Source organism: Lontra canadensis, unplaced genomic scaffold, assembly GCF_010015895.1.
Source record: "Lontra canadensis isolate GAN:19392208 unplaced genomic scaffold, GSC_riverotter_1.0 scaffold5, whole genome shotgun sequence".
Lineage (NCBI taxonomy): Eukaryota > Metazoa > Chordata > Mammalia > Carnivora > Mustelidae > Lontra > Lontra canadensis.
The window spans coordinates 32,319,382-32,332,153 of NW_022630999.1; the positions used below are offsets into that span (position 1 = coordinate 32,319,382).

Here is a 12,772-nt window from a genome sequence, read left to right on the forward strand (position 1 = left end):
TGTGTTTGTCTGTCTCATTAACCTTGTTCACTTCTTGCCTGTTTACATTGACACCCACTGATGGTTGAGGCTACAGGTGAGTCAGTTTCCAGCAGCAACTGAACTGGAGCAATTAACATCTGGAACCAAATAAATGCCTAAGCCCTGTTTGGAATTTCTGCTTCTAGAGTCATCCAGCCACAGAGTCTGTTGCACAAGGCAAACTCTCATTTGGCCTGCTTAATAGAATTGTTAGTGCTCCTACATGAGGAAGACCTATTCATTACCAGAGGCTTTGCTAGCCAACATTGGTTCAGTCAATATCCAGGAACAGTGATGAGTAATGTTTATTGACCAGCTACTGTGTACCAGACTCTGGGCTGAGGATTTACATTTTTTCTCTCATTTTAAATCTCACAACAATCTTATACAGTAGGTGTTCTTAACTAATTCCATTTTATTTTAGTTATTTATTTATTTTTTACATGTGTGAAGGTTTTTTAAAGATTTTATTTTTAAGTAATCCCTACACCCTATGTGGGGCTTGAACTTACAACCTTGAGGTCAGCAGTCACATGCTCCACTGAGTGAGCCAGCCCTTAACACTATTTTAAAGAAAAAGAAATTGAGAATTAGAGAGACTAAGTAACTTACCTAATGTCATATAACTAATAGGATGGTGACCAGGATTTATGCCTAGTTCTCTTTGATTCCAAAACCTTGTGTCATTTTAATAGTAATTTAAAATTTACTTTATATGTAATGACTCTTTATAATTGTTAAGATTATATATGTTTATTGTCATAACTCAAGCAATTTAAGATTATATAAAGTAACTATGGGAACTGTCTGTTCTGGCTATCTATCGCTGTGTAAAAAATCACTCCAGTGCTTAGTGACTTAAAAAAAAAAAAAAACAGCAATGATTTAGGGGATGCTGCGGGCCATGGCAGCTAAGCAGCACATGGCCCCAGGAGCCAGCTCTGAGGTGGCTGTGGGGACATGGGGCTGGCCTGGAGGCCTTGGGAGAAGGCAGGCTGGGGTCAGGGTCTGGAACCACTGGCTTGTCTACACTTGCAAAGTCTGTGGGACACTGTCCTCCAAGCACATCTCCAAACTGGCCTGTCACCAAGGTGTGGTCATGGTGACCTGCCCCTGTTGCCAGAAGCACTGCATCATTGTGGACAAACTGGGCTGATTCTCGGACCTGGATAGGAAGAGGAATATTGAAGAAATCCTGCTGGTCAGAGGGGAGAAGCTGTGCTGAGCGGCTGGCGATGGGGCCCTAGAGTTGGTTGGGAACCCCAAATCTACTGCTTCAGAAGGGGGTGAGGACGAGGATCTCACTTATCCTGGCAAGGTGGAGCTCAGCTGACCCTAACTTTTGCCTTCGAGAAGATCCTTCAGCCACAAGCCCTTCTAGACTTGACCGTTTTCTATCAATAAAAAGATATCACTTGGAAATAGAAAGCAATAATTTAATTCTCTCTCATGGTTCTGAGGCCTACCTGGTTCATCTAGTCCTGTCTCACTCATTGTCTCTTACATGCTTATGGTTGGATCTCGACTGGGGCTGGAATTTTCTTAGTTTTCTTACTCCCATGCTGATTACAGACTGGGACCATAGTGGGGCATTCTAGAACACAGTCCCTTGGCCCTGGGCTTTCCTCACAGCATGATGGGTGGGGTCCAAAAGTGAGAATCCCAAGAAAAGAAATAGAATCTGCTCATTTCTTAAGGCCTGGGCCAGAAACTGACAAAGTACCATTTATATGCTGTTTTCTATTGATCAAGCAGTTACAGAGCCAAGATTGAAGGGAAGGAGACAGAGCCCACTTTTACATGGTAGGAATGTCAAAAAATTGGGAGGTCAGATTTTAAAACTACCATGGTGTGCTTCTGACCACAAATTATGTTCTTTTTTCACTCAAAATGCAGTTGTCCCATCCAAAGACTCTCCCAAACACCTTGTGCCATCTAGGATAGGCATGAAGTCCAGGTCCTTGTCTTCTGTATTACTTCTAGGTGTGGATGAGGGGCCTTGAGTCTGGATCTTTATAAATAGTTCTTCAGGAATGATTCTTCTTGATCTGAGTATCTGTGAACAAAAAGACAGATTATTGGGATGCCCCGGTGGCTCAGTTGGTGAAGCATCTGACTCTTGATTTTGGCTTAGGTCATGATCTCAGGATTGTGAGATCCAGTCCAGCATCTAGCTGGCTCCACACTGGGTGTGCTGCCTGCTTAAGATTCTCTCTCCCTCTCCCTCAGTTCCTCCCCCTCCCCATCCTTAAGAAAATATCTATCTATATTTATATATAGATATATAGATAGAAATAGAATATAAACAAAATAAAAAGCTTATTTGTCTTCCACACCCAACATACAGTGTCAGGAAATGGCAATATAATTTTTTTTCTTAGGACCCAATTCTATTCGGTGATCCTCTACACCTCTGTCATCTGAGCTCTTGGTTCTACCTTCTGGAGTTAGCTGTCATTTTCCATGAAATGTAAACTGTGTTTGCCCTGAGTGGTTTCTGAGGTTTCTGAGCCTGCTTCCTGCTCATAGAAGTTCTGGAATCCAAAGCCCCCCCCCTTTTTTTTTTCCCCACTGTGCACTATTTCCTTCTCTTAGTTCAAACTGATTCTAAAAAATGTTGAGTTTTTAAATGATTCTTCCTTGAGTTCCTTCCATTGGGGAAAAAGCCATGACCACAAATCTCTTCAGCTCATGTATGTACTTTCTACTTTGGGTGCTTTTTTAGGGACATCCTGTTGTTTAATTAAGATAGACAAGTGCAGTCTGAAATTCTTCAGGGGCATTTTGGCTGTTTGAAAGGGTTAATGAAGTAGTGAGCAGGACACCTTTGCTGAAGATCACTTTAATTTGAGAAGAGTTTTCCCTCTGGAGAGGCTGGGCATGAGAATTCATTTTATTTTCAAACCCAGAAAACCCTGACACTTCGATATACTCTCTAAAATTTGCTCTAATACCAAAAAGTTTCTTTTGTTAGCTGCTCTCTCTCCTTTGCATTTTACTATACGTAGGTTGGCCAGGTCATCATATTATGGAATATTTCATTTTCCACATTACAGCAGACAACAGTGCACCAAATCTTCCATTGCCCACAGGGGTCCCCTTTCTTCCAACTTCCAGTAGCATTTTCCTTTAAGTCATCATCAAGACCCTTAAGATTTTCACTAACATGCTCTTTGAGGCCCTTCTAGCTTTTGCCTGCTGGTCAAACATGATAATTATAATATTGTGATTTATAGTAAGAAATATTGCTAAAAACAACACTTATTTTTATGGCTTATGGTCCTCTGGCTTGATGGTGCTCATTTAGCCCGTTCTCATGCAGGTGTCTCATGAAGTTGCAATTGTCTGGGCCAGAGTCATCCTGAAGGTTAGCCCAGGCTATCCCAATCTCATTCCTCCTTGGAGAATGTATAATAACCAGGATATGGACAGATTAAGCTAGTTAACTATGGAGAGTCAAGGGGAGAGGCCATGGAGACTTCCAGAGTCAAAATGTTGCAGAGGCTGGTATATTAGGTCATATGCAAGATGGTTAAACAAAGCAAGTCATCTGTTGGAAAAGAAAACCAAGGTGTAAAGATGACAGAGAGCACGGGGCACTCTGATTTCCAAGTCCATAAGTCCTGGCTGTGCTTTGTTTCCATTATATCTCTGTATTCTTACCATAAACATCCATTTTTGCTGTATTGGCCTAGGGAGATTTCTGTTTCTGACATGCAACATACTGACCTGACATGAAGATCTTTATTATTCTCAAGGAGTGGTGGGAAGAAATGAGCATGTACTTTAGGGCCATTGATTGAGATATTCATGTTATTACCCAATATTAATGCAAGGAAGTCTATTGTACTTCCCTCAGTTACCAAAATCTGCCATACACGGGGTATGTGGAGGTAAACAAGGTTGGCAAGGTCCTTGTCCTCATGGAACTCACAGTCTAGTGAGACTCACCCAGAGCCAAGTTCAAATTCTTCCTGTGTCAGGAACTAGCTGAGTGAAGTCCCCACTTCTCACCTGGGAAGTGGGCAGCACTTTGTGGACTTGATGTGAAGATTAAATGACATCTGTGTATGTGCGTGGAAATGTGGAGACCGTATGACACATGAAAGGCAATTAAATATTTTGGTTTATTTTTCCTTGTGTTTTTTCTCAAAATTGGGGCTGGATAATGCTTTGTTGTGGAAGGCTACCCTGTCTCTGCAAGATGTTTAGCAACGTCCCTGGCCTCTACCCACAAGTTGGTGGTAGCAACTCCCTCTGACCCCAAGTTGTGATATCCAAAAATGTTTCTACGTATTGCTGGATGGGCCAAGGGATAGAGATTGGTTGGGCAAAATGGCTGCCTGTCGCAAACCCTTACATCAGATAAAAGGCAGACTTTTATGCCTACAGCTATGGACTCTAACATCCACTTCTGAGTTTAACTTCCCAATCCACCTGACTCCCTTTCATGTTTTTGTTGTTGTTGTTGTTTGTTTTGTTTTTGTTTTTGTTTTGTTTTGTTTTTTGTTTTTGCTTCCAAGACTAAATGGCATCAGGAGGAAAGTAGATACTAACGCCAATTTGGTAGTGCTGACACTGAAGAAAGGAAAATCGACACAGCCCCCTCCCTCCTTCCTTCTCTGAGGCCAAGCCCAGTTTTGCCTATTTAATTACCTGCAGTGATTTCAACATTAACCAGGTCTGTTGATCCACCCTGGCAAGAGAAATAACAGAGTTGGCCAGATCTGATAGTGCAGAGAAATTGGAGGCTTTCCCTAGCACTGTTTACACCGACCTCATCTGGGGGTTGAGGGCCATAGCTTTGGTGGCTTATAGCTGGAACACACTTGTCATTACCTGAGGGAGAGGAAAAGGGTTCTATTTCCAGTGGTAAGCACAGAATTTCACAATAGGGGGGGCATGGGCTTAGCAGTCTGATTTGTATGGGGACTAAATTTGCATGGCAAGAAAATGATTTATCCAGAGATTCTGTTTAAAAAACTATACAAGTATCTTAGTTTTCTGAAAGGCCTTTATTTATACTCTACATAAGTTTGGAAAAAAGTTCATTTTAAATATCATAGTGCTATGATAACAATTTTGTTTGGGATGGGGCTTTCTTTTGGCGCAGTACTATTAGAGTCTGTCGGGTAAGACTGACGTGACTCTCTGACTCTCTGTCTTTCCACTTTCTCTCTTGTTCATTTACTGGCCTTCTTCTGTTTCTGAACACCAAGTTTCCTTAAGGGCTTTGTACTTGATGTTTCCTTTTCTTAGAATTTGTGCTGTCTTAGCTGGTGTGCAAAATGCCCTCACAGGCTGAGTGGCTTAAACAACAGAAACGTATTTCTCACAGTTCTGTAGACTGGGAAGTCCAAGGTCAAGGTGTTAGCAAGGTAGGTTAATTGGGAGGCCTCCTCTCTTGGCTCCTCGGTGGCCTCCATCTCTCTGTGTGCTCACATGGCCTTTCCTATGTGCATGTACACAGACAGGTAGGAAGAGTAAGCTCCCTGATGTCTTCTCTCCCAAGGACACTAGGCCTATTGGATCAGAGCCCCACCTTTATGACTTCATGCAACCTTAATTTCTTCCTTAGTGGCCCCATCTCCAAATACAGCCACACCGAGGGTTAGGGCTTTACTGTATGAATTTGAGGGGAGGGAACACACAAATATTCAGTCCATAACACTCTCTATTAGGTCTAACTTGGTTTAGTTCTTGGCTCTCTATAACACATCTTTCCTTCCCTTTTTTTCTGTCACTCACTATCCTTCTCTGCTTTGTTTTTCTTTCTGCACTTAATACCACCTAAAATTATTTTACATTATATGAGTGGTGTTTATTTTCTGTCTCTAGGTCTTAGATTAGTTAACGATTAAATGCGCTTGCTTAAATAAGTTATTTGTTCAACAAATTTTTATTTTGTGCCTACAATGTGCAAGGCACTGGACTTGGTTCTAGGGTTGCAGTGATGAAGAAAAGTATGCATATTCCCTGCCCTCATATTGCTTCCAGTGTGGGAGCATTTATTGAATACTTAGTAGGTACCAGGTATGGTGCTGAGAATTTAACTTAGATGATCTCACTTGATCTTTATAAAAATCCTGTGATGTAGGTCTTATTGTTTCATTAATTTTGTGAAAGGGACCATTGGGCCACACAGGGATAAGCCACTTATTCAAAGTCATTCAACTAGTTGGACCTGGGCCCTAGTCGATGCTCTTGACCACTGTGCTACCCTGCATATGGAAGGCATCTCAGAGTACAGAGCACATTTGAGGGGGTGAACAAAATCATGTATGGCTGTAACCTCACTATCAAAAACCTCAATATCAAAAAAGTATTCAATACTGGTTATTCCCATTAAACATCAGAAAAATTATAGGTATACTATACTATAAACAAGTTTGGATATAAAAACCTATATGCACAAGATTGATATTCTGAGGCATTATTAAGAATGTTATAAAAATCACTGCACGGAATTCCTTTTCTTTAGAGTGTGTGCTAGAAAACCCAGTGGAGGCTTTGGAGGCAGGCAGGGGGATTTGAGAGCCGACTTGGATTCCTGTCTTTACTCTGTCACTTACTGCCCTTGGAAACTTGAGCAGGTTCTGAGACTTAGTTTTCTTAGCTGTGAAATGAGGATTATAATACCTACTTGATAAAGTGTTGAAATATTCCTGCAAATAGAGGATACTTAATGAATAGTAGTTAGTTTTTACTGTATTATTTTCACAGTACATTTAAACTATAATTTGAGGGGCACCTGGGTAGCTCAGTCATTAAGCGTCTGCCTTTGGCTCAGGACATGATCCCAGGGTCCTGGGATGGAGCCCCACGGTGGGCTCCTGCTCAGTGGGGAGTCTGCTTCTCCCTCTGCCCCTCCCCCTGGTCGTGCTCTCTCACTTTCTCTCTCAAATAAATAAATAAAATCTTTTAAAAAACAAACTATAATTTGATCTTTAAACAACTAACCTGTACAGAAGCGTGGGTGTTACGTATAGTGAGGCTAACCTGAAAGACTGAGTTGTGTAACCTGATCACTAGGAAGGAGCCATTTCTCCAGCAGTTCTCCTGAATGCCTCAAGATAATCTCATCAGTCCTAGATTCCCTTTCCCTTGGAAGGAGTGTTTCTGGGACTGGCAGTCTTCCAAGGTTCTAGGAGGTCAAATGAATCCAGGTCCCCTTGGCATGTTTCTTTCTCTTTGCCTCTAGATTCAATAGGAAGAAGTCTGGGTCTGTGTTAGTGGGTTGGATAAGGAAGAAGTGAGAAGAGGGAAAAAGAAAAAAAATCGGACATGGGTTCAAGTTATACCCAGTTCCCATTGGAGCCCCAGAAACTATCCCCTTCCCTTGGGCGGGACAGAAAGAATTAGAATCTTGCCGTCAGGGGTTTGTCAGACCACGTGTTTTCATGCTTTTGGCTGTGGGTGTTTAGAAGGCTGTGGGTTGTGCCTGCTGAATATTCATTCTCACTTCTTATAAAAATAACTTGACTTATTTTCCTTTGGGAAAGTAACCTCCCACTCTTTGTCCCTGTTCCAGGTCCAGGTAAGTCTGTAGCCAGGCCTAGCAGTTAGCGCCTTCCATTCCTCTTTCCACAGTGATTGGTTCCAGGATGGCAGTATAATCCAAAGCTGGGCCAATGAGGCTCAATTTCTGCGCCTTTATTGGCCGCCTTTCGCCTCAGACACGCTAAACTCTGGGCCTGTAATCTTGCTTCTGCCTTGACCCCCTAGAGGGAGCTCAGCTCAGAGTGGAGGCAATAAGGCAAGAGACCTCACAATATCATTCCAGTTCCTCCATCTTATCAGGCTTCCCTTCCAGTTACTTGAACCGATAAACCCAGTTCCTCCATTTTTTTTCTTTTCTTAAATCAAGTTGGTTTTTGACACTAGGAGTGAAAAGAGTCCTAAGTAATACATCTGACTTTGTGGAACTGGAATGAGCAGACGAGGCAGCCAAGATGTGAGGGGGTGTGGGAAATCGTGTCCTAGAGAAATCATGGGGAGACCAGCAGTGTTCACCTCTGCCTCAGGGGCTGTTGCTGGGTGGGGCTGTTGTTTGTCTTGTCTAGTTCATGCTCTGGAGAGTAGAACTAGACCAAAGACAGGGGTTAAGAAGTAACAGATGGTAAGTATGTTATTTCCAATAGTGATTACTGGAGAAAACAGGTGGAAATTTCTAGTTGGGGAGCGAGTGCCCCATCACTAGAGCTGTCTGATTCCAGGAAGCTGGCCTGCCCTTGCTTGAATGTTAAGCATGGTAGAGGCAGACATATTTAGATTGACTTTGAGCCCCTTTTTTATTTTGGGAGTTTCTGATTAGATGCAAATTGTTTGAATATATCATTTCGCTGGGAGTATGTATAAATGAGCCTATATTTCACTAACAAGATGTGCTCTTGTAAGGACTATGTCTTGCCTACCTCTCTAGCTTAGGGCAGACAGAGGACAGGTAACCTGGTAATGAAACTGAAATGCCCTGCATTCTAATCCTGAGTCTGTCACTTGTTTGATAAGTGACCTTGGGCAGTAACTTTGTGTCCTCTCTGTAACATGAGGATCCTATTACCTACTGCTTAGGGTTAGCCTGTGGGTTGGCCGTAAGGCATGGTAAGCACTTCTCTGATAGCTGTTATTATTAAGTGCTCAGCCCCTGCCTGTGGAGTGAATGGACAAAGGTGCTGGGAGAACCCCAGAGAAAACCCTGCCAACTGGTTTTAGAGAGGAACTCAGAGTGAATTTGGGAGAAAGAAAAGGTGTGGCAATCAAGGAGAGCTCAGGTCTGCTCTTGCTGATGGGACACAGTGCCTGAATTCTAGTTTCTTCTTTACTGGATAAACAGGCATGTATCCTATGTTAGGTTCTATAGAAGCTGTGTGGGAGAGGGATAGGGACACTGTTCAAGTGATTTATGGGGGACAATGCTCTCAGGAGACAGGGAGTGAGCAGGACTGGCTACTCAATTTTTTGGGTCCAGAGCAAAATGAAGATGGGGGGAGCCCATTTTCAAAAGAACAGGGAAAAAGTGTTGTTAAAGATACTAACGTATAAAACTTTTTTCTTTCTTCTACCATTTTTCTTTCAACTTGCCATGGTATTTTTTTATTTGCTATTTAATGTAGTTCTAAGTAAAGGAAAAATAAAAATTTAAACTATTAGCATGAATTTTACCGTTTATCTTCATTTTTTAAAAAAAGTGAAACAATCATCTAATTTATTGTTGGGCTATGGAACTGTCATTTTCTTCTAGACATTTATAATTTAAACAAAGCAATGGTAAAACTTTACAGATAATCAGACATTAAAAATTAGTTTATGATAATAGGTCCTTTTTCTTATCAAATATCCAATTGAGGATTTATTTATATACTAAAATGTTAGTTATATTTTTCCAAGTTTTCAAAAATGAGGACAGTAGAGTATTTCTCCAAGATGGTTAGGTTTTTAAAAGACCCTAACGTGATCTGTCCTGGGGTGCTGGGCTGGTAGAATCGGGAGAGTGAGTGACTCTTGATCTCAGGGTTGTGAGTTCAAGCCTGACGTTGGATGTGGAGATTACTTTATTTATTTATTTTTAGAAAAAGATTTTATCTATTTATTTGACAGACAGAGATTACAAGTAGGCAGAGAGGCAGGCAGAGAGAGATGAGGAAACAGGCTCCCCGCCGAGCAGAGGGCCCATGAGGGTCATGATCCCGAGACCCCAAGATCATGACCCGAGCCAAAGGCAGAGGCTTTAACCTACTGAGCCACCTAGGTGCCCCTGGAGATTACTTTAAAGATAAAATCTTTGGAGTGTCCGGGTGGCTCAGTTGGTTAAGCATCTGACTTCGGCTCAGGTCATGATCTCAGAGTCCTGGGATGGAGCCCATCAGGTAGCTCTCTGTCTACCAGACCTTCTGGAAGCAGCTCTTCATTATCTGCCTTTATATAACCACCACACTTTTGGTGACTGTAGATGTGAAACATTCTTGATATCTTCAGATTTATAAACTAATTTTCCTTTGTCTTTAGTATCATTAGTCTCCAAAGTGGCTCTACATTATATTCTGCCCCATCAGTGTTGATTCTTATTGTAATATCATCACCTCCTATGTGGGCAAGAACTGTAGAGTCAGGCTCACCAACCACATGTCCACTGAAGGAGTCTTGCCATTTGCTGGTGTACTCACTTTGATCTTTACCATCTACCACCACGACTTTGAAATTTTGGGAAGAGGTTCAATACTTGATGCCAGGTATAATTTAAACTGCCTTTTCAAGGCTGAAAAAGTTGGTAGTGTTTCTAAATGTGTTGAGGTCAGTAGATCCCTTTTTCTTACTGTGTGCTGTTGGATATTGGATAAAGAGAGGGTTTTGTAGTCTGAGAGAAAGAATCAAGCTTTTCCAGTCACTCCGGGGAATTGTCCACAGGTGGCGGCGCCAGCACAAAAGGAACCACACTGGTCAAGAAGATGAGAGACACTGCTTCATGTTCCCAGCCTGGCCACCAGCTCTACCTCTCTGGGCAGCCTTTGCCTAAACGGGGCTCAGGACACTGCTCACATTGGGAGAGAAGGGGATCTGCCCGGCCCTGCCCCTCAAGCCTCTTTTTCCTCCCGTGCCACCTACCAGAAGACTCCCATTTATTTTCATTTTGTACAGTGCCAATTTTAAGTGCAAGTATCATCCAAATTATATTAGTTTGTATTTTTGTGCTTCATCCCCAGAAGGTGCCTCAAGCTAGTCAGAAGATGCAAACACAAGCCAGATCCAGGAAGGTTGGAAGGGAGGGTGTGCAAAGCAGAAAGATACACCAGCACCTGACATGCTGCCTCTGGGCTCAGGAAGTTGAGCTAGGAATGTCTTCTTCCCATAGATCACCCATTCTGGTCCACAGTGGAAGGAGACCCTAAGCTTATTTCAGCCTCTGTACTGGGATGTCTAGCTACCTTCACTGGAAGTAGGTGAGAGGCTTGCTCTTCCCACAGTGCTTGCCAAATGTGCTATGCATTGCCAGCCAGAGGTAAGAACAGCCACCACCTTGCCCAGCCCCACCTTTCCTTGTGTCTGCACTCAGGCCCTTGCTGTGGGCAGAGGGCTGCTGCCATCACTGGGCAGGGCAGGGAGGGAGAGGTGGGGCAGAAAGAAGGGTGTAAGGAGGTGGAGGAGGTGGGAAGGTGCTGGGAGGTGGCACTGCCCGTGAGCCAAGGCTCTAAGTCCCTGCTCATCCTTATTAATTTACTAGGATTTCCCCTACAAACAGATTCAAAGATAAACTTTTTAAGAATTTCAAGATGGCAGGTGCAGAGCAGTAAACTCCAAGCTAGAAGCCCTTGTGAGCATTGGACCCTATGTGATTGCCTTGGTCTTAGGTTTGTGAGTATCTCTGACCTCATTTTTTGGCCCATCAATTCTTAATCTCTTTTCATTGTGTATATTAAGCAGTACCCTAGTTGGATGTCCTGATTTGCTCCCAAGATTACTATGTTCGATGAGCCATCTATCTAGATCCCTGCAGGTCAGGGTCCTGGGTCCTTGGCCACTATTCTACCCTCGTTGCCCTTTATGGTAATTGTACCCATCTTGTTTCTTATGGTTGAGTGCTTGTGCTGGTCTTTGCTATTCTGGAATTTTATTATCAAGTTTTTTTCTATTACAGCAAGTCCTTTAGGAGACAGCTACTACAAGCTTCTTGAGGTACTATTGCCAACCTCACCAATATTTCTTTGTTTTTAAGATTTTGTTTTTAAATATTTTTATTTATTTATTTGTCAGAGAGAGAGAGAGAGAGAGAGAGAGAGAGAGAGAGAATGAGCGAGTGTAAGCAGGGGGAGCTACAGAGGGAAAGGGAGAAACAGGCACCTGCTGATCAAGGAGCCTGACACAGGACTTGATCCCAGCACCCCAGGATCATGACCTGAGCTGAAGGCAGACGCTTGACTGACTGAGCCTCCCATGTGGCCCTCGCCAATACTTTCTTATCTCCCTGGTAAAGGGAGAGTCCTCCAGGCCTTCTCAAGGAATACGGTCTGCTGGTGGGTTTTCCAGTCTCATCTGGTAGGCCCATTCGAGCATGCCCACTGCTCTGAGCGGGTCAGACTTTCCCTCCAGTTTGCAGTGGCAGTTCTGGCATCTCTGAATTGTTGTTTGGGTCATTGCTTTTTCTAGTCTTTCAAGAGCCTCTCTTCAGCATATTGGAAACATCCTCTGGGGCCATCCTGTGACACTGGAGAGAGGACCCCTCTTCATCAACAAACTCTTACCCAGCTTCTATATCACCCTCCTTGATTCATCACCCTTTTAATCCTCCCCAGACATTCTCCCCTCCCCCAGTTTGGGCTTATGCATGTTGGCCAGGTCTAATATATAATCCCTTTCTTTCCTCAGTAGGCCTAGCACCTTCTGAGTTGGTCCATGCTCAGGTTTTTCCCCCATGATTAGCCTGGTGGCCAGGAGTAGAGGTGGGGCAAATCTCTAGGAGGGCAAACATTGTTTATAAAGCCCCCGACTCATTTTTCAGCAAGGTAGAGTGGAGGTGAGGGCTTATCTTCCAGCAAGGGAACAGGTCACTTGGTAGGCCCAGAGAGGCTTCAAGTGTACCTGGGTTTATCTCTTCAAATAGCCCCTCCCAAGAATCTGCATCCCCTCTTTCCCTGTCAGGGCCTCGTCTTCGGTGTGAACAGATGTTCCTAGCAGAGAACTCAGCTGCCAGCTCTTTAGCTCTATCAGCCCTCCAGCTGTGAGAGATAAGGGTCTCTCTAAATGCTGCCATTCAGAC

At 43.2% G+C, this 12,772-nt stretch overlaps 1 pseudogene; it reads right to left on the reverse strand.

Annotated features, from left to right (window-relative positions):
- Positions 1-1,297: 1,297 nt before the first annotated feature.
- Positions 1,298-12,150, reverse strand: LOC116864428 (annotated as a pseudogene).
- Positions 12,151-12,772: the final 622 nt, after the last annotated feature.